The following is a 22,111-nucleotide window of genomic DNA, read 5'->3' as shown; positions in this document are numbered from 1 at the left end:
ATTCTATCACCCTCTGTTAAAATGTGGGAAGGGTGGTGATCCTTATCTCTGTGGGAGATATCCTCTGCTGATGTGCCATCTGATAAGATCAGGGGGATGATCATCGTTATCTATTCACAACCCATCCTTCCTCCAGAAAATATATTCCGTTAATGGGCCATTAAGTCCTATTGTGTGACTGATAAGATTACATCATCCCATTGAGAGATGCTCCAGCCAGGGGGAGGAGACACGCCTTTCCTACCTAGATAAAAAACTGGGGTTTGGGACGCGAAGACAGTCCTTTCCACTGGATCCCAGAGGAAAATCGGACCTTTTTCCACATCATCGCTGGATCTTCGGAGGAAAACTGCACCTTCTACAGGAGCACTGCTTCAACAGAACCACATCTGTCATCCAGGAGGACTGCAGCCACCATTTATAGGGACTGCTACCAACACCCTGACTGACAGGGTGTCAGGTTGTATTTCTGACATATAGTAAAAAGGTTTTGATTTCTTTCCACCTCCTTCATTTTCTAACATCCTGCTGAGATGCCAAATGCATGACTTTTGTGCTAGTCTGCTGAAATGAGAAATGGTGTGGGGTAAGTGAATTTAACATCAGACTGAGTGAAGAAAGAACAGTTAGTTGTGTGTAGTTTCCAGAATAAATAGTTTGCAGAAGCCTGGCTGCAATTGGGCTATGTTAATTATAAGCCACCGCAGTGGGAGAGTAAGGAAAAGGAATGATGTGCTCTCTTGGGCACTGAGAGCCTTATGGTGGACTTAGTTTCCATTTACCAACAAACATTTCTATCACAGTTTCGGACTACAGAAGCTGAAAGTCTTTTGTGCACAGGGGAAAATGCTAAGGGTCAGCTGTGGTTAACCTGCAGATAGCAGTAACAAAGGCAAGTATATGTCCATCTGAATAGACTGCAGAGTCAATTACATCCATAATGAGGGCTTGGCTCATGCTCAAAACTAGGGTATCCAAAGAAGGAGTGACAAATGCACTGCAGAAAGTTGATGTGCTTTATTTTGCTCTGTGATGCTTATGTGATGACAAGGTTTTCAGAGGAAACTCTTGTAATCGCAGCATCAGTTTGAAGCCCTTCCTGGCCAGCAATGGACAAACTTGGATTAACCCTGGCATAACCAAAGTCAGAAACAAATCAGAGGAATGCACTTATGTGCATATGTACCCACCACTGGTATGACCAGGAATACTGCTCCAAAATTGCTGAATTAAATAAACTTCAGGAAACTCTCTGATTTCCTAAGAAAAGTGATCTGTCTGTATTTCAAGTTGTTTCGAGGTTTTTTTTGTTGTTACTCAGTAGCACCTTAAAAATATTGATCCATTTGGTGTGATCAGACACTAAATGTCTTTTTTAATTAAAGAACAGTGGCACTGGACAGGCGCTCTTTATAAATCAGAGGACCTAGTCTTTTGAGATATGTTAGATGCTGCTCGCTTCTGAAAAGCCAGGAAAAACAAGCATGAGAGAGCAATTACAGTGTCTGCACGTTGCCTGTATGGATGTGGATTGCCAGCTGGGAAAGCCTTTGGTTGTGGTTCTGCACAGAATGATTAACTGGGCAGCAGTTTGGTTTCTTTCCCTGAAAGGGCTACACTGGTCTGATTGCAGAAAGAGGCACAGGTACTTCCTTGATATTTCCATTTAAAAGATGGGGTTGATCTTTAGCAATACATTATTCACTAAAGCAGCCATGTCCTTGGTGCCTGCCTGGCCTGGGCTTGATGTACTCGCAAATTTGCAGCTCAGATGAGTTGCCTCTTTCCCAGAACAAAGTGAGGCAAAATGATGGATAAAAAAAATTCTGACATCTTCAGGACTCTTTCTGCTTTGAAGCAGAATGTGATATTTCATAGAAGAAAGTCAGCTCAGGGTCATGCTTTTCTAGCTCTAGCTAGGGGTTGCATTGATTAAAGCTATCTCTTTTTTTGAGTCAAAACCTCCTGCTGTAAAATATCAAGTATAGAGTCTGAGAGCCGGTAATTCTGCTCATCTCAGACCAGAGATGTCTTAGTATTTTGGAAGATGCAAAGAGCATCTTGATTCTGAATGTTTTGGGCAGAGCAATTCTGGAGTGGCAGGGGCTGAAGGTCACAGACACAAAAGTAGTCTCAGTACTGATGTAACTAATTCAAAGGATAAATTTTCTCATGGCTTCTGCTGAAGGGAAGTGATGGCAGGGGCAGATACTTCCTCAGTCATGGTCTCCAGTTTGCCAATAAAGGACATTTAAATAGATGAGTATCCAGGAACCAGAGGACTCCTCTGATCTCTGGAATCAGAGAGCTCCTTCACCCATAGACTGACCTCTGATGACCTTTTACAACCAGTCAAAGGAACTAACACTGCTGTGGACTGTGTTTCAGATGGTAAGGAAAGTAAGGTAAACCAATTGTGTTCCTGTAAGAGGTGAGGATGTAGTTGCATCCTCTGGGGACCTGCTTTCCTTGCTGCAGGTGAGCCTGTCCTAGATGAGAGAACTGAGTACCAGCTACTCTGTTGAGCAGCCTGAGAAGGGATCCCACTGCTCCTGGTGATGTGGAGGTGACGTGGGATAGGACCACTCTCTGGGACTGTCCATCTCTGTGTTCAATCATACTTTGTCTTATTTTATCTAATCATCTAACATACAGTTATAAACTCAGAGAGTCCATGTGATATTATTCTCTGAGCTATATTGTTGGACAAAAGGGAAAATGCACAGAACGTGAGAAAAACAGGAAAGGAGAATATTAGGTACTAGTAATGGAAGCCTGCTCTCTCCTCCTAGGGGAATGTATCTGCTTATCTTATGTCTTACCCATTCAGCTGTGCCTTCAGAAAGTAGAGCAGTGGAATGATATTGTCTGAAGAGAAGATGCTTGTTAGCAGGGCCATTGGTGCTAACAAGAGTCAGACCAGCTTAGGAAAGTTAAATATAAGTGCTCTATAACCTTGGCTTTCCTATTCAGAACTGGATTGTGAGCTTAGTTGTGAACCCATCCACATCTCTATCTTGGCTCTGACTGTCCCAGCTTGCAGCACTGAATGGCTGTGGTTCAGGTGAAACAGTCAGGGAGTATTCCCTGGATGGATAGACAGACAAGAGAATTTAGTTTTATGGATGTGAATTCTGCTGTGCTGCTCCAGGCCAGAGAAGGAACCTGGCCCATGTTATTTCCCAGACCAGATAAAGCTAGTCAGATTTCAGCACATGGTCAAGACCTCTTGAAGCAGTGATGCCTTTGAGTCACACTATAGAGTCAGCAGAGCATCACCTCTGCTGCTGGAGAAGATAATGCTTATCATTTTCAGCACGCTGTAGTCTCTAGGGAGGGAACTTTGGCAACTGAGACATGGAGAGCTACAAGTGCTGGTGCAGAATCTCATGTGCCATCCTCTGGAGGCCTACCTTGGTATTTGAGTCAGAATGACTCTTCTTTCCCTTTCTGAGTCACTGCCACAGTCTATTTCTGGCTTGTGCTTTAGGAAGAGTGGGTTGATGAGAATGAGACAAAGAGGTCAAAGCTGGCACCAAGGGGTACATACCAAAATGTCTGCCATAACTAGATCAGTCCAGTTAGGCTATACATTGCAACTCTGTTGTATATTCCTCTGGGAAGTAGATTGAGGCAGGAGTCCAGCACTGAGCTCAAAGGATTGGGATTGGGGCTGAGATTGCCCCCAGTAGCGGAGATTTTTCTGGTGCCTTGTGCCCTGCCTGTGAAAAGCATGTCCCTGACATAGTCCCAAAGCCCAGCCTTAGCTTGCAGAAGACCCGAGGGAGCCCAAGAAAAGTTCATCCTTTACTCTTTGGCCAGAAGATGACTCTGGAAAGAGGAGACTTACTACTGTTAGGTCGCTCCCGGAGGGAATGGGAACTGTGCCTTGGAACAGCACAGGCACAGGTTTTAGTCCAAATACCTCATCTCCTGAAGGGGTTCAATTCTTCCTTCCTGGATATCAGGTAGGGAGAAAGATTCCCCATCTGGAAGGACCTGGCTCTGTCCATGGACTTCACAATACTGAGCTTGAAGGAGATGGCTGAAAGCAGGTGGGAAGACTCCCCATCATCTTGATGAATAAACTGGCAGTCCATTCGCACTGAAGCTTTTGGAAAAGAGGAGGACAGGTTTCTGGGGAACCTTTTGGGAAGCAGGCTACAGACACTCTATATGAGAAGTGTTACTCACAGTGTTTGAACAGCTGATGGCTGCCGTACCCTGGGTGAGCACAGACTGCATTAAAATGGCATTGAGAATAACCTCCAGGCAGTGGAAGATCTTTGCCCACTCAGAAAATGAGAGATTGCCTCTGATAAAGATAGACCTTAATGTGGGGGCCAGCACAGCCTTGAAAGTGGTGGTCACTGGGACTTCCACTCTGCTCCTTTGGGAGGGAGCAGAGAGGAAGTGAGAGACATCAAAACAATCTATAATTGTAAAATTAAGTGATGTCTCCTTAGTTCACAGGGGAGCTTGGAAAGCAATTTACCACAAATAAAAGGAACAGAAAGTAGCCCTGAGGCAAACCTCTGAATGGTCTCTGCTAATGCTCTCCAGTTATGTATGCCATGGCCTTGGTGTTCAGTGTCAGCAGAGTCCTCTCAGGGTGTCACTGTTCTGTATTCACTCCAGAACAACCATTTTATCTCTGAATATTCATTTACACAAGCCAGATGAAGAAGCTGTGTACATGAGCTTCCCCCTCAAGAAAGAGGACTGAAATTGTTGTTAATTAGACTATAACAGTAATGAAAGAAGGTGGCTGAATGGTCTGAAAGATGGAGAAGGAAGAGCTGGAAAATGTCAGGAAAGGCACAAGGTGAGATGACTGATATGTCATGGCTAAATTGAAGCCAAAACATCCCCTAACACGCATAGGGTAAGGTCCTGCAAAAGACACCCTTAATTTATTAATCTATCAGAAATTATTCTTTCTAATTTTAGCTCAGCTTTGCTGACTGCACATGATGAATGTTCCCGTGTGGGAGTGCACTGGAACATGGGGAAGCAAATGCTTGCTGGAGGGGTAATTTTCAGGCAGTGGCTGTGACCCAGCAAGCAGTGTTCCTGGGCTTCCCATCAGGGCTCCACATCTCAGCAGGCTTCACTGTGCCCCTGCTGCTCTGTCCTGAAGCTGGCTCTGGGAACAGCATGAGCCTTCCTATCAAGAAACACAGGGACAGGGGGTTCTGAGAGTCTCAAGATGAATTCCCCATCACATTAAGGGAATACACTGGAACTTGTGCTCTCACAGGACCAGTCAGGCATTGGTCTTATGAGAATAAGAATTGATGTTAGGAAGAAGGAAAAGCATTTATGTTCCATATCAGAAGTGTGCAATAGAAACACAGCATGCCAAGGCAAGAGTTCAGTCCCCAGTGCAACATGCATCTCCTCTTAATTAAATCTCCTGCAGCCAGCAAGCTCCGTTCAGTCCCAGCGGTGAGCTGCAGGTGATGTATGAGATAAGTGTTTCCAACCCACCCAGTCTACACATCTCTTCTTGCTCTGTGCTGGTGGGCTACTCAGGATAATAGCAAAGTCAGATGCAGAGAGAAAGTACTTCCACTGGAAGATAAATTATTTACAATATTTTTTTTTTTAGATCTGCTCCTTCCATGCCCTCTTGGAAACATTGAGCATGAAGAATATTAAACAATTAGGAGGTTTGGAATGACTCCTACTGCATCAGTATGGCTGTGTCATCCACAGCCTGTGGGAGAATGTGTGTTTCACAACTGGTTCCAAAAAAGGAGAACCGGCTTTTGTGCTGTGGGTGTGTAAGGCATCTTTGAGCCAGTAAGTTACCTTCTCTGAAGCTTCCTATCAGCCAGAGAGGCCAAGATCTTCACCTGCCTGTTACCTTACCTTTTAGAGTACCAAGTGCATACCAACTCACATGGAAGGGCAGAAAATCTGGCCTGACTTTTTGAAGCACCATTGTCTTAGAAATCTTGCATTCCATTTGATGATGAGCAGTGTTGTTCTGAGGTGGACAGAGCATCCTGTCTCCTGGAAGAGAAGTCAGGAAACATCTGAAACCTGTGAGGTTTAGGAAAACCTCTGGGTGCCTCTTGGGCATCCACACTGCTGGGTTATGTTCTTTTTTAAAAAGCCAAGCAAGTTAATAGTTGCTATAAAGTTATTTATTGCAGAAGTACATCAGTCTCAAAGGCAAAAACAAAGCAAAGCAATGGCATAAAAGCAATGGCAAAATACAATGGCAAAACGCAATGGTATAAAGCCATGACATAGAGCCCCAGCTCTCCCTAATGCATGTTCTTTTATAGAAACTTTCCAACTAGCTAAGACACAAACTCGGACCACTACTCCTTAACCTATTAGAAGTCTAGTTTCTTAGCATGCCAGGCTATGTATAGACTTCGTACATGACCTATCTTGTTCTAACTGAAAAATGTAAGCAATATTCTTAACTCTATTATGTCTGAAGCTAGGTTCTTGGAGCCTCTAAGGAAACACTAGTATGTTTTTCAACCTTCACTAGAACATGTACTACTTCTCAGGCATCTAAGACCTTTTACTCACTAAAAGCACTTAAAACTTATTCCATTTACTTACTTATTCACTCCATCTATTCACTTACTCATTCCATTCAAAGACTTTAATTGAATCCCTGCACTCTGATTTCTCTCTGAAGAAATCAGAGAGACTCCTGACTTACTGACTCCAACAAACATCTTTTTTTTTTTTTGCCAGTACTGCAAACAATAAAGTAAATTTCTCTTTTTCAGGGGTCAAGTCATACACAGCAATGGCTCTGATTCTTTACTGTCTTCTCTGGCTGGTTATGCAGTTTTCTCCTGCCTCAGTCACACACACAGAGCCTTTTTAATAAACCCTGTGAAGCCCTCTGTGCCATGCTGGTCATACATTTCAATGAGCTCACAGAGATCCAGGATTTGCATGAAGGCTCAAGTCTGCCATTCAGTTTGCACCATTCTGTCTCTGGTCCTCATGTTCTTTCTAGAACGTACTAGATGAACCCCAGGAACATTTCCAGTGTTAGATCATCTCCCTGCAATAACAGTCAGGGTAATTAGTCTTTTTATCAAAGGTCCTGTAAGCACCTGTAAGCTGTATTACCCTGACTTTCAGCCTGTGTGGGCAGATGCAGGATGGTTTCAGCAGGACTAGGCTAAGAATCTTTTGCTTGCCAAAGTCTGCAGGTGAGTCTTTGCCAATTTTCATTCATCTTCTTTTCTCTGTTCCTAATGAAAGTCTGCTTCTCACAGGATGTAAACAGCATGCCAGATGCTTCTGCAAAGTTAAGGCAATTAATTGAACCAACCACTCCCGCAACCCAAGCAATTTAAGGCAATTCTTTGCTTTTGCTATTATTTCCTTGATCAAGAAAAAATATTGTTGTTCTCCAAGGGAATGAAGAAAGAGAGGGAAAGGTTTTGGGAAAGAAGATTTAAAAAGTAGTTTTAAAAAGTTACCCTAAGCTGTGGCTTATCATGACCAGGAGTCTATTGGTTTGATCCAGAATGCTGTGACCTTTCTAGAGAGGTCTCAGTATGGCTGTTCCACAGAGGTTCCTTTATTGTCAGTAGCTCTGTGAAGGGAGGGATGACACCTCCCTGTCGAACTGGGGAGAATCTGGGGTTTTTATGGGAAAAGCAAGGGTGGTACCAAAGGGGAAAAGACCAATGGGTTACACAGAATCAACATGGGCACCAAAGCATGGTGGGATAATTTAAGCCCTTGGGATAGCTCACCATGGCCATGAGGATGTGCCCATCTAAGGAATATCTCTCCAGGGGAGGCTTATGGTAAGCTTATGAGCCTCTACAGTGTGTCCAAGGGATATCTTCCCAGGGCAGAGTCATGGCAAACTTATCAGTGTTTGCAGTGGCTGAGCAAAGCCACAGCACAGCTCACATGGCAAAAGGAGAATCCAGGGCTGGTCTTAAATGGAAGCCAGGTGTGGCTATGTTTATATACAGTCAGGGCCTTGGCAAATTCAGAAACATGGCTCAGAGCCCTCTTCTTGGGCAACTGGACCATACTGTTGAGTTAATAAATGAGCAAACTTGAAAATCAAGTGCACTGAATTCCCATATTTATTGACTTGAAATATTCAAGTTGGATCTTCTCTGTAGGTCCCTGGGAATCCCTATGCAGCTGGATGGCTGTAAAGCCAGTTGAGTCATTCTGGTGTAAAAGTTATCCTTCTATGAATTTAGCTGAAGGACAAAAGAAACGGTTATTGATTTTTTGTTTATCCAGTAATTGTGGAGAGTACAGGGCATTCAAAAGGTGCTAATGAGCAGTGATAGAAGGCTTGGTGCATATGCATCTTTCTTTAGAGAGGAGAGTAGGCTTCCTGGGAGGCCTGTGCTGGCTGTTAGCAGATAAGGAGACCTGTGCTAAAAAAAGACATAGGCAAATTTGGAGGAATTGTGCTTTTCCCTTCATGTGGTTTCCAGCAGGAAAGATCATAGCATCATAAAGCAATTTAGGTGGAACAGAACTTACAGAGATTTGCCTCCAAAACCTACATCAAGCAGGCCCATCCTAACTGCTATATCATGTTGTTCAGAGCAATTAAAAGTGGAAAACCTCATGTCCTCCATCCTCTGGACTTACAGAATGTCTCTGCAAGTTAGAGCTCAGAAAGGAGCTGGGTCCAAAATGGCAACAGGAACAGGCGTGTTGTTTATTTATTTTGTTTATTTATTTTGTTTATTTATTTTGTTTACTTGAAGAAACAATTCAACTGCTGGACCTTATTCACAATGCAGCTTAACACACAAGTCTGGCTCAGTCTTATTTGTGGTGTGTTGTTCTCAGGAAAACCCTTTTCCCTTTCTCTTCTTTCACTGATCTGCATCACATGAAACAAGGGATGCAGCCTCCTCTCACATGCCTGATTTATGCCCTAGGAGGGTTCTACACTCAGCACTGGACTAGAGACAGCAGGAAAGGTCTTTAGACCATATCTGCTTTGCTGTGCTTACCTGGGACATGAGCTCATGCCTGCTCTGTAGTCTGTGCATTCCTTCGCTGGCCTACTGGGATCTGAATCATTGTGCCCTCTCTTAGGTGTAGAGTAATAACAAAACCAGTGATGAAAAATCGGGATTTAATAATAATGTTTGCCTAAGGTACTTAGTGCACTTTGCTCCCAAATAACTGTTGAATGAAAATACCCTGTCTGCTGAGGACATGCTGTGGCTGTGCAGCACTGTGAGATTTAACAACATCTGACAACAACCAACCCCCAAGGCAAGCTGTAGTTATCAGCCTCTTTTTTTTTTTTTTTTCATGGAAATGCTGAGAGTCAGCTAAGTAATGCTCTTCCAGTGAATTAATTCCCCCAGTGGCTTTCAGACTAGAGTGGATCCATTCCCTGGGTGCTTATCCAGGAAGTCTTTAGCAGCTTGCAGGCTGAGTTCAATCCATTACCATGGTTTTGTAATACTTTGTTGAAAAAAAATAAGCCAGTGCCTTAGGACTAAAGCTGACCTTGAATGAAGAAGAAGGAAAATTCATCGTGTCCGGAGCTTGTCTCTGTGGCCTGAAATGTGCTTCTCTTGGGATGCTAATTTTGGGGAAAGTAACTTAGGGAAAGAAGGAAAAGTGGGAGCAACATTTTGGGCATGGAATAATTGTTTCATCAATGTATGTCTGCTCCTAAGAAGAGCATTTCATTGACTCCTTGTGTCCTCTGCACAAGGAAAGCTGGAAAAGGAACTGACCAAGTCCTCATGCATTGGTGCAATGATCTCTGTGCAGATGTTCTGGCCGTGAGTGTATAGCAGTCAGCTGAACACATGGACAGACTTAATTTCCTGCTGGCAAATAATACTCATTTCTCTTTAGAACTGGGGTGACCCCTTTCCATGAATGGAGAATAGATTCTTTCAACCAGTAGTTCCTGGGTAGTTAGCAAGTACCCAGACAAAAACTATCCAAAAGAAGTCAGGTAAGGTATCTGGCTACATGACTCACACATTAGTCCGTGTTCTTTCTCAGCTGCATTTTCTGCTTTCCTCAGCTTTAGTTTTCAGAGTACAAGTGCTAGGCACTGGAGGTGGTTATGGAGAGGGGGAAGTCTAAGCTGTCTCATGCTGTGGGCTCATTCGCCTTTTCTGTGGTTTGAATGGATCAGGGGGAGCTCCAGTCGGGATAGCTACATGATGTGCAAGGAGATTGGAAGAAAGAAACATGCTATGGTTGACACTTGCGCAGCTGTAGGGATGTCTCCTGGTGTCACTAGATGCCTTCTCATCCAGATCTGGACTTGTTCTTTTCTGCCTAGCAGGCTCTTCTCTTTGATGGGCTCATTTAGATGAGTCAAAGCGTACCATTCACTTTGATGCAGTAATACAAGTATAAGCTGCTTTCTGCTTAATGTGGGTCCATTTGCTTCTCTTTATGACGAATTAATATTTTCTTCTGTGCTGTGAATGGTAGCACTAAACATACATCAGGTATGCTGCTAATTTTGTCAGCAAAGCTGGTTAGGGAAGGAGATAAGAGAGAAAAGAATGAATCACTGAAGGGAAGAGCTGGCTCAGGTTCATGTTATCATCATGACCGCACAGAGGTTTCTGTGCCTACTCACCTGCCCAGCATGAGGTCCATTTGGACGTGCAGAGACACACTGTGTCATGAAACTGTGTTTCCTTTGAGCTTCCCAGAAAGCTCTGGGCAGAAATGAGCTGGCAAAGAGGTAGCTCAGTCATGATCTCCAGCCACTGGGAACCTGAAGAGCATTCCTGACTGCCAAGTGTTGCTTGATCAGAGGCAACTATAGTGACTGGATCCAGATGTGAAGCAGTTTAGGAAAAGACAGGGGGTACTGAGCTTTATTGCCTGGGAAATAGATGAAATCCTGGGACAGGTCAGGTGGTAGATTCCTCAAAGTTCTTGAGGTGAGAACACGTATCACATTCTACATAATGCTATCAGATGAAATTTTCTGAAGGGACACACTGTTATGAGTGGTGGGAGAATGTGTTTGAGCAACCGGTATAAATGGGATGAACATCAAACATTACCTGGTAGTACTGGATCACCAAAGACTTCTCTAATACAGAAGTGAATAAGTTGTAGTAGAGTTCTTACTATCTCCCTATAGCATTTCCTGATGCTGCTACTGTTGGGTCCTCTTAGCTCCTCAAATTGATGTATTAGACATCCTAGATTTCATAGTGGTGCCACCCACACTTTGTCATGGTTTTAACTGTATGAAATTGGCAGAAAAGAAAGGATTTGTTCCAGGACAAACAAACCCTTCAGCTTAATCAGAACAGCTTAGAGATAATTGCACAACTTTGCTCTTGTATACAACAGCAGATACTATGTGATACCGACCCAGGTCCAAGTCCAACACCTCCAAGTTCATCTGCAAATCGCCTTGAATTGCTGGAGAAGTGCAGTGTTGTTTGTTTTTGATAAACAGCAGAGAAAGTCTCCCTCTTCTTCATTTTTTTTCCTCCTCCTCATACACAAGTTAAAAATCAAGGAGGATAAAAAGAGCATCCTAAAGGGGAGAGTTACCACATGCTGCTGCCCATGTTAGGAAAACAGTACTGAGTCACACAAATAATTTTAGATGTTTCTAAATACACTGTGCTCTCAGCAGGCAGCCTTTCCAGCTATAATCTCGTTGTCCCTAATTCTGAGCACATAGTATACTCTGCTTCCTTCCTGGTTGCAAGTAAGTCAGAATTTCTCCCTGTCTCACCTGAGCCAGAAGATCACTAGCTCAGTGCTTGAACACTTAATACACAATTACAGGGTATATTCCCTCACCCTGTAAAAAAAACACCCTCTCACAATCCCAAACAAAAAATGCAAGGTACAGCTGGGATTCCCTACTGAAATGCAATAGCTGGGAAACAGTTTTGGCTGTGTTGGTGTGGTAAGCTGGGAGAGTTGTTGCAGCCTGCTTCAATTTTGCTTGCTGTTTGAGGAGATATCAGCGATCAGTGGCAAAGAGGTTGTGCAGGGGAGTGGACATCATGGGTATTGGAGCCCCCCCAAAGACTTAAGCCATATTGTTCTCATTAGCTCCATTAAGAAAAAGCTAGAAGCAGGCCTCTGAAGAAAAGAAAGTGGTAAAAGGAAAGGGTCAGTCCAGGAATCAGGAGGCGTTCAGAAATCTCTTGAGACTACTTCCTGTTTGTATACTGTTATCATCCATGGAGAACATCTCAGCTGGTGATTGGTTGGTTGGTTAGAGGGTAGTGGGTTGGGTTTTGTTTGTCTGTTTGGTTTTGAAGTAAATAATATTTTAAAGGAAATTTGGAAAATTCTATCAGTCCCAATATGGAAAAGAAAGGGCAATTTATTCTCAAAAGATGTTCAATTTACTTAAAAAAAACAACAGTAAATGTAACATTGTCCAGGTGTCCTCAGGGGAAGGAGAAGGAGAGATGGCAAACAGACCAAATAGCTCCCTGGAAAGGCTGGAAATTGCTCATGGAAAAGGGAATGACAAAAGAGCAGGTGATGAAAAAGTGGTATGTCTGAAGACAGACTGAGCTTCATGAGCAGATGGGGCATTGGCTACCCTCTGGCAGAGACTGGAGGCACACTTTCAGCAACTGTTTCCCAAGTAAAGAGGATCAGATCTTGCCCATATTGTGCACAAAGTGAACAGGGGATGTCCCTGTGGTGCCTACATATTATGTGATCCTGTGAGGCTGCCATGAACTCCAAATACAGTGTGAGGGTCATGAAGCCAGCCTTTGATCACTGAGAGTTGAACTGTCTTTTAAATTCCTTCTCACTAAATCGCCACTTTGGAAAAATTGAGAACAAATAACTAGAAAAATATTTTGTATCTTTTAAAAGAAAAGAGGTACCAGCAGCTCCACAAAGAGTGCGTTTGGTTTTTAAGGTCAGGTTTGGTAGTGACAGGGGGCTAGAGAGGTGGCTTCTGTAAGAAGCTGCCAGAAACTTCCCCCATGTCTGACAGAGCCAATGCCAGCCAGTTCCAGGATGGACACATGGCTGCCCAAGTTTGAGCCCATTGGTGATGCTGGTAATCACTCTGAGATAACATATTTAAGAATGGGGAAAAAAACTTCTGCAGACTAGTAGCAGAGGGAGGAGTGAGGATATGTGAAAGGAGCAGCCCTGTCAGCACACAAGGCAGAAGGAGGGGCAGGTGCTGGAGCTGAGGTTCCCCTGCAGCCCATGGTGAAGATCATGGTGAAGGAACTGTCTCCCTGCAGGCCATGGAGGTATGCAGGAGAGGAGAGATCCACCTGTAGCTCCTGGAGGACTCCTTGCTAGAAGAGGTGGATGTCCAAAGGAGGCTGTGACCCTGTGGGAAGCCCACATTGGAGCAGGTTTGCTGTCAGGACTTGTGACTCCTCAGAGAAAAATCTGTCTTTCCTCAGCTAGAAAGCAAATTAAAAACTTCCAAGTTTTTTTGCTGCAATTTGCAGTTTCTAAGGAAGGTGGTAAAAAAAAAAAAAAATCCAAAAATAGGTGGATCTATATACTGCTGGGAGACATCTCTGCTTGAATGCTCAGAAAGAACTTTATTCTCCTAGTCTCCATGTAGATTTGGCTGGCAAACCTTCAATTGTAACATCATAAGCTGGAGCAGAAGGAATAAAAATATAACCAGGTAGGTGGAATTTTCAGAAGAGAGTATGAAGTGTTTTAACACTGGCCAATGGCTGAATTTGTTATTGGCCTTGGCTTTGTTATTGCAAACATCTGAAACAATTGTCATAAAGGTTTCAAAATATGTGGGTATCTGGCAGGAAAAATGGCAACTTGACATCTGGGAAAACTCTAAGCAGCTTCTTCCTTCTTCTCTGAGAATTAAGCATCAGATTCAATCAAATTGGCATTGCTATCTTTTCAGTTACCTGCATGATAATAGCTTCCCAAGCCTCCCTGAATCTTGCAGAAAATGGAAAAATTTAATTCACAGAACAAGACTAGAAATCACTTCCCTCATGCTCTAATTATATCGTAAAAATGGGAAACATTTTTTATTTTTATTTTCTAAGAAGTGCTTCTCAGTGCAATCGATGCCTCTGTCTTGAAGTGGTTTTGTACATTATCAGGGCAGTATCACTCACTAACAGATAGAAACCATAGGAATTAATTCCATCTGTTACGGGAAAGGAAAATCACTTTGCCTTTAAATGGTGCAGCATGGGAAAATAACCAAGCTTACACTTGTTTTCAGGTGTATTTTCTTGCTGGGTTTTGATGCGAGGCTGAAGAATGTTGGGATGACAAGTACTGTGCTCATTGCTGGCCTACAGTGGCCACAGATGTTGAACAGGAGAGCTGCATACCTTTCTGTGGGAACATTCTTGTTGGTGGCTTCTGAGACGGGGAGTGAAAACGAGTGGATATCACATGGGCAACCAAATACATAATGTGTTATTCTCTGGCTCTGTCATACCATTTAATGCACCTATAGAATGGACATGGTCAAAATCCAAAACTATGCTTCCACTAAAGCATTCTCTGAAAATCCGTCTGACTATCAAAAGCCATCAACAGCAAATTCTGAAATCAAAATTCTCTGGAAACATTGCAGTACTGCCAATATATTTTTGGCTAGTTTGGGAGATTATATTAAGTTAACTAAACTTTCTCCTATAGTAGGTCAGCTTCCCTTTAAATCAGGGCACATCATAAGAGGGATATGCCTTGAAAGAAGATGTTTTGATGCTGCCCCCATGACAGACTCAGGTTCAAGTCAGGAATAATAGCACAGGTTAGACTATTGTTAAAAATACAGAATAGCATAGAATAGCATAGCATAGCATAGCGTAGCAGAGCAGAGCATAGCATAGCAGAACAGAATAGAATAGAATAGAATAGAATAGAATAGAATAGAATAAAATAAAATAAAATAAAATAAAATAAAATAAAATAAAATAAAATAAAATAAAATAAAATAAAATAAAATAAAATAAAATAGAGCAGACTAGTTCAGTTTGAAGGGACCTACAATGATTATCTGAGCCAACTGTCTGACTACTCCAAGGCTGTTGTTAAGGTCATTGTCCAAATTCCTCTTAACCACTGACAGGCTTCGGGCATTGACCACCTCTTGTCTGGCTGCTGTCTTGGCAAGGAAATGCTTCCTAACATCCATTCTGAACCTCCCCTGGTGCCATTCCCATATTTCCTGTCACAGGGTACTAGGCAAAAGAGCTCAGCAGCTCCCTTTCCACTTCCCCTCCTCAGGAAGCTGTAGAGAGCAATGAAGTCACCCTCCAGCCTCCTTTACTCTAAACTAGACAAACCCAAAGCCACTCCTTACTGGATATGCCTTCCTTATGTGTCTTTATTAGAAAAATAAAATAAAAGGATTAGTTATCAGTAGTTTGCTGGTAACTGTCAAACTGAAGGGCTTTAGAGATCCATCTTCAAGGATCCATCTTCACAGTCTAATTATAATTTCAAATTTCTCTTACTAAATTGGATATATTAAAGTGTCATGCTATTAGCAAGTGGCATGCTATTAATTTGTGGGGCGAAATTACAAGAACTTTGACAACAATGATTTCAGCATGATCTCTTGAACTGGAGAGAAGATCTGAAATCAATGAGAAAAAGTTTGATAAAAGACAGGTGAACACTGCACTTCAGAAGTTGAATTCACAATGCCGTGCAAGCTGGACAGAATTAAAAACCTTGTGAACATGTGAGCTATGATCTTTATATGAATGGAAAATAACTGTCCAAGCAGTACTTCAGAAAAACATATGGGAGTTGTAGAAGAAAACAGACTCAATGTGAGCTGTCAGTGTGATCATGCTGTAAAAACAAGGCAGGACTCAGAGATGCTTTAACAGCATCCTTGTCTTCTACCTAGTGTTTCTGAAGAGACAAAGCAAAGAGAAACCATCATTCAGGAGGAACAATGTGATATATTGCGTGAAAAATTTATCTTTTTATCTCCATTAAATGTAAAATTTCCCTCCTTCCAAGATCAGATGATGATGGGATTTCTTTGGCTTACAGAGGTTGGACTAAATAAACTAAGGATGTCTTCACATCTCTCCAATCCTGCAGTATAAAATCACAAGAATACAAAAAAAATCATGTGCACAATAAAAATAAATGCAAACCTGCATCTTTAAGAGCACAGATATTTAAATAGTCACAGGACAACTGCACCAGTACAGGACACTTTGAAGGGCACTTTGTCCCGTAGACTTTTTGAGTTAAGACGAAACAGAATTTATCTTTGGCTCCAACTGGAGATTCTGGTCTTCCTGCAGTGGTGATTTCTTCAGAACTGAGTGCAAGGATAACAGCTTGTGCTGTGTGTACCTTTCCTGGCAGATCAAACTTTTCTGTGTACAAAAATGGCAGGTTTGTGGTACTTCAGCTGTGAGCGTATTTTCTGATCAGATACACTTTTTTTGGATCATTGTGCTAAAGATTTTTTTCTTGGTTGGCATTACATAGATATAATAATGAGGCAGAGCAGGAATTGCTGTGACCCTGACATTTTTGTGTTTTGGGGTAAAAGGTGTTTTGTAAGTCCACTATTTTCTGCTTTATTTGCCTAGCAATGGAGAAATTGCCTCTTTTGACAGCAGTGATAGACCTTAAAAAAAACCACAGCCACTTTAGTATAAGGTGTAGAAAAGCAGGATGCAGACCTGTGTCTTGAGGTGGAGAAGAGCTATGAATCAATAGCTTCCTCAAGAACCAGACCTGCAAGGCTCCTAGGCATGGTGCAGGAGCAATAGGGTGCTGTTAGTGACATCACCGGTCAGTGCTGCTGTACAATATTACTGTGGTACCAACACCAGGAGCTGATGTCAGTGTCTTGGATCTGCTTTTCACCTGAGGTACAGTAGGCCACATCTCAGGCTATAGAAAGAATCTGGACGAAAATTTGGGATGTAGTTTAGGTTGCTTGCTAGCAGAAGTAAACTTCGAGTCCTGGTTGACACTTAAGTCAATCTGGAAATGCAAACAATCCATATTTAGAGGATGAGGCATTTCTGTTAAAATTTATGAGCCTCTTTTACCTCCCAACCCATTCAAAATTACTGGATTGCTTCACCTTTTCTAATGTGAAGCCATGAAAAGACATTGGCAGCATAATCTAGAACATCTTCCCTGTCAAACCAAGAAAGGGACAGCAACAGATACCCAGAACAGACTGTTTGGGGTCTTATATCAGCCAGCCTGTGGTGTAAACCTTTCTGCTCCAGCCAAGCAAAGATGTGTCTGCTGAGGTCAGCTCTGATTTCAGCCCTTGGTGTGCCATTGTAGGATGGCAAAACTCATGCAGAGCACCTTCCAAAATCCTCTTGTTTTTCAGGGAGGCAAGGGCCTTTCCTTGGCTCTCCCTCATTGCCACAAGAGGGCTCTGGGAAATCAACAAGCAGATGTGCCTTTCTAGTTTAGCCCTTTAAGCTGCACTACACAGCTGCAGAAGTCTGTGGAAAGGCAGACGAAACTAGATTGGCTTGGAGCAATATATTGGCAAAGGTCTGGAATAATCCACCAATACTAAACCTTCTGGGTGTCCACACAGCTGTTGCTTGTCAGGACAGTAGAAGAATCAGAATGGCTTGAGTTAGACGGGAATCAGAGTGATGCAAACAGGGGCTGTACACAGGAAGTTTAGAAGAAACCATCCAGGGTGAAGACCCTGCTGTTTGTTCTGCAGTAGGTTGGCTGCAGTTGTCCATTTCCACACCTGAGTCATGTCTCAGAAGTTTTACATTCACAGCCCAGACAGCAAGGCCACATCTGTTCTGGTGCCTTTTCTTCTGGAGGCTGGTTTCACAGAGCAGCCAAGGCACAGATGTATGTCTGGCCAAACTGGATTTCCTCACCATAGCAGCACACCATAGTGTGCTGAAGGATGACTTACACACCCAAGGAGAAGAGGCTTACACCTGAGTGACAGGAGAATGGTCTAGGACAGGAGGGAAGTATATACCAAGTGCCATTTCAGCAGTACAAGTTTGGGTGGGCAAAATACATATTTTCTTTCTCAGCCTTCCCACTCTAAAAGTAGCAGAAAATTTGATTAGATAAGTGATTAAAGTGTACCCATGTCGCTCTCCTTCCTGTTTCTTCAACACAGCAGAAGATGTAATGAGATAGTAAATTTGGCACTTAGGTGGAGTATTGAAATCCAGGCCTTTTTCTCATTTCTCCACAATGTAATTTAGTTTAGTTCACTTATTCTATAGTAAATGACTGGGAATTATGAGGTCCTTGCTGCACATTATGCTGTGATGATGAATTCATTCAGCTTTTCCTTAAATGTCACAGATGGTTACAAATGAAAGCCCAGAATGAGGTGGACTCACTCACTAGAGACAGACTGAAGTGGAGAGGGGGAATTCCCCTAATTTTAGTATTTCCTCTTCACTCAGCAGACTTAAACTATTCTCAAACCCTCTAAGTAGATGTTTTTGGGGGAAATACCAACCAAATAGGATGATGTGATCAAAGATGCCTGTGGATGAAGAATTGTTTAAGAAAAGCTCTCCTGTTATATCTCAAACTAGTATTATGAATAAAGCCATGGGATGAAGGCAGGAGCGAGAAGCAGGGAGTCTTGCACACAAGGCATGTTGTTATCTAGATCTGGATCTTAAGACATCAGGAGGTGTTTGAAGCAGCAAACGGACAGACCGCATCTCAGCAGTGGCATCTCAGGTAGATCAGCAGTAGGATGAGGCCTCTTTCAATTGCCATGGAAGTTAGTGGGAAGATTTCAACGGAGTAATGCTGCTTGTTTGGGTCATCTACAGTATAAAACCTGTAAGATTGGAAGGAAGCCATTCTCATGACTTGGAAAACTAATCACAGCATCACCATCTGCTCTGGGGTAGGGACCTTGCCCTTCAGAGGGATGGCCTTTGGGACACCTTGTTAAGGGGCAGGTTGGTGAGAAGAAGGGACGGGTTAACTCTTTAGCATTTCAGTATCCTGTGTCATTCTGAGAGCTGTGTTAAATTTCTCCCTTCTCCCTCCTCTGAGGTTTTCCTGTGGCTAATTGATTACACAGAGAATCCAGAGCCCTTTGTGGGTAGTTTGTCAGCTTTGTGCTATGAGTCAAAAGGAGCACACCTCAACAAGGTCTGGAATGTGGGTTGGGTTCCATGAGGCATTCTCAAATTTGGTAGTTTATCTGGATTTATCTTGGACACTTTGCATCCTCTCTGTGTGGCCAATTCATCTTGCTTCTGAGGCAGCACATAGCATGGAACATGCAGCAAGCAAAAAGGATGGTAGCAGCCATCACAGAGTCCTGGGAACATTGAGTTATTCCTGAATTCACCAAATCGATGCAATATTGCAGTACCTTTCCTCCAGCTTGCCATCGATGTAGTAAACAGCAGCAATGAACAGAGAAAATCAGAATTAAATCCTTCTTTTCCTATTTTATATATAATAATAATGGTGACAAGAACATGAAAATCCAGACAACATAAATATTCTCCTTCCTTCTTAATAACCAAGAGACTGAAAATATAACTAAGTATAAATATACCTTTGACCTCCAGACTTCAGAGTTAAGCCCAAACTTACACAAAATATTAGCCCAGAGAAAGACACGTCCTTCCAAAAAACAGGCACTTTTTTTGGCATGACATGGGTTCATCTCCTTACCATCTCTACAGAGGCCACTTTTCCAGGAAGGATTTCCTCCTGCTTCTGTATAATCTTGTGGCTTAGGCTCATGGCATTACCACTGTGGAAATTCAAAATATTCAGTGTTCAGCTTGCAGGGGTTTGGTCATAACTTACCAAGTATCCCCTGAGGAGAGGCTGTCTTATTTGAAAAACTTCAGGTCTGTGGACAAGCTCAGGTTGTTTTAGCAGGAATGGCTCTTATTTGTGGTTTATTACTATGCAGTGAGCTGGAAGAAATTATGAAACTACTTCAGTGACCAATCATACAGCTCAATAACAATTGCACTGGCACTCAGATGAAGTTGAGGTACTTGCAGGTACGCATCCAGCAGATACTGAGCTGAAGAAAAATATAGTTTTGTAGATAATTCACAAGCAGTAAATTGGTGAAATTACACCTGAAGGAATTCAGCAAGCCCCATTCCTTGTCTTCCAGATTATTTAAACAGTGCAGTCCATGCTTCATGTTTGCCACATATGTGAAACAGTCCTGGTAAAGAAATAGAAATAATTCATAAGAAATTCGAATTAAATAGCTGGTGTGTGAAGGAAAGAAGAATGTTTAAAGATCAGTGTAAGGGCCTCAGGACTATTTTTCATTCAAAGTTTTCTGTAATATTAGTGCAGTATATAGCAGTTGTTTCTTAGTGATCTTTTTGAATATGTTCCCATGTTAAAATTGTGTGTTAAATCTTGGACCTCAAAATCACAAACAGGAGAGACAAGTGGTAATGGAAGGACCTTAGTAACCAAAGGCTTAAAACAAGGAAGAAATTTTGTTTGTTTATGCCAGCTGTCAGCATGCAGGCTATAAATCACAGGATTCAGCCAAACCTTTGCTGACTCTGACCAGCTATCTGAGCAGACTTCAGTTGACAGTCACAGCTGGTTTGGGCTAGTTATGGCTGTTATGCTTACCCACAGCAGGACTTGAGTAAAAGCCCAGTCTCTGTGTCCTCTTGGATGCCCTTTCTCCATGACTGAGCCTTCTCACAGAAAGGCAGGACTTTCCCATCTTTTCCAGACTTGATTCATAGTAGGATCCTGGATTCTGCAAGACAGATCCCTGAGATTTCTCACTTGAGAATGCAAGTGTGACAATCACTGGGGAAACAAGAGCACAAGACTTCAATTAAAACACCAGTAAGAGATGTTGATGGTGGTGTACCTGGAATGGTGGTAGTTACTGGAATGTACAAGTGCAGAAATTAATATCTGAATCTTGAAACTAGGTTTCTGTTTCCTTTCCTTTTCAAAAGCCTTTGAATTATATAGCATCACCAGTGGCCTCATATTCAGCTTCTGCTTTTCCTAAGCTATCAAGAAGATCAAATGGGAACCTGAATGTGTAAACAATGCATATGCTAGGAGAAGACTGTGAACATGTGTTGGGCTTACTTTCCTGGTGTATAATTATTACAGATACTTAAGTACCAGCGAGGTTGCACAATACCTTAATTACTATGTTTAGATGCAGCCTGTTCAATGTAGGAGTCATACTCTCTGGCTCTACTTTCTCTTCAAGGTGTAATTTGAACAGTCATTGCTGAGATACATGGGTGGACAGCATGCAGTGAAATATTCAATATGGCTCATACAGATCAAAAATGGGTACTTTTCATCCCACTTTTCAAGGTGCAGCATTTGGTGAGCTTGTGGCCTGTTGGGTAAAAGTTGCCAATCCTTTGAAGTAGATGGAGAGGAGATTCATATCCATGTGCAATGGAGATTCAGTGATTCCTCTTATTATCTAAAACATATGTGCTTCTGCACATACTTGTACTACCAAATCTGATTGATATCCAGATTGTTAGAGGAGTAGAAGGAAATTTTCAGATGAATCTGAGCAAGATTCTAGGATGGTGCACTACAAGCATATTTGGTACCTAGTGGTACACTTGAGTTGACTGTTTTTCCTTTGAAAGCTTGAATGAAATTAAAACAAAACAAAAAAAAAGAGCCAGGAGATGGATTCAGTTTCACATAAATTTCATGATGCAGTGCCAGGAGAGGAGGATCATCCTACCTGGCTTTAGGGGTCTGCAATCTAAGATTGCTGCCTGGTGCCAACATAACTATTGGTGAGAAGGGAGCATTGTAGGAAGCATTGTCTGTAAACTTCCATCTTTTCAGGGACTTGGCTCACATCAACAGCAAATCTGTTGTAGGTGAAGAATTTACTGTCCTTTCTCATCACTGTCCTCAGTAAAATTAAAATTAAAAATAAAAATAAACATATACATATACATCATATACATATACATATACATATATAAATAAATAAATAAATAAGTTAAAATATATATATAAATATATAAACGAAAGAACTTCATCCCTGTTTCAATCCCCTAACTCAGCACTAGGGCTGCAGAAGCATCTGAGGATGCTGAAAGGATATATCTCAGGTGGCTTCTTGAGTAGCAACTGGTCAGAGCCAGGTCTAAGGAATTTGGACAGGGGGATCAGTAGA

General features: G+C 42.3%; 1 long non-coding RNA gene across 1 annotated transcript in view; it reads left to right on the top strand.

Annotated features, from left to right (window-relative positions):
• LOC148223992 (uncharacterized) overlaps positions 1–22,111 on the top strand; it is a 114,899-nt gene that overhangs the window by 56,733 nt on the left and 36,055 nt on the right. The window lies entirely within an intron of this gene.

The sequence above is a fragment of the Sturnus vulgaris genome, chromosome 4 (genome assembly GCF_052056855.1).
Source record: "Sturnus vulgaris isolate bStuVul1 chromosome 4, bStuVul1.hap1, whole genome shotgun sequence".
NCBI lineage: Eukaryota > Metazoa > Chordata > Aves > Passeriformes > Sturnidae > Sturnus > Sturnus vulgaris.
Note: the sequence above shows the minus strand (reverse complement) of the source record. Positions and strands in the feature narration are given on the sequence as shown.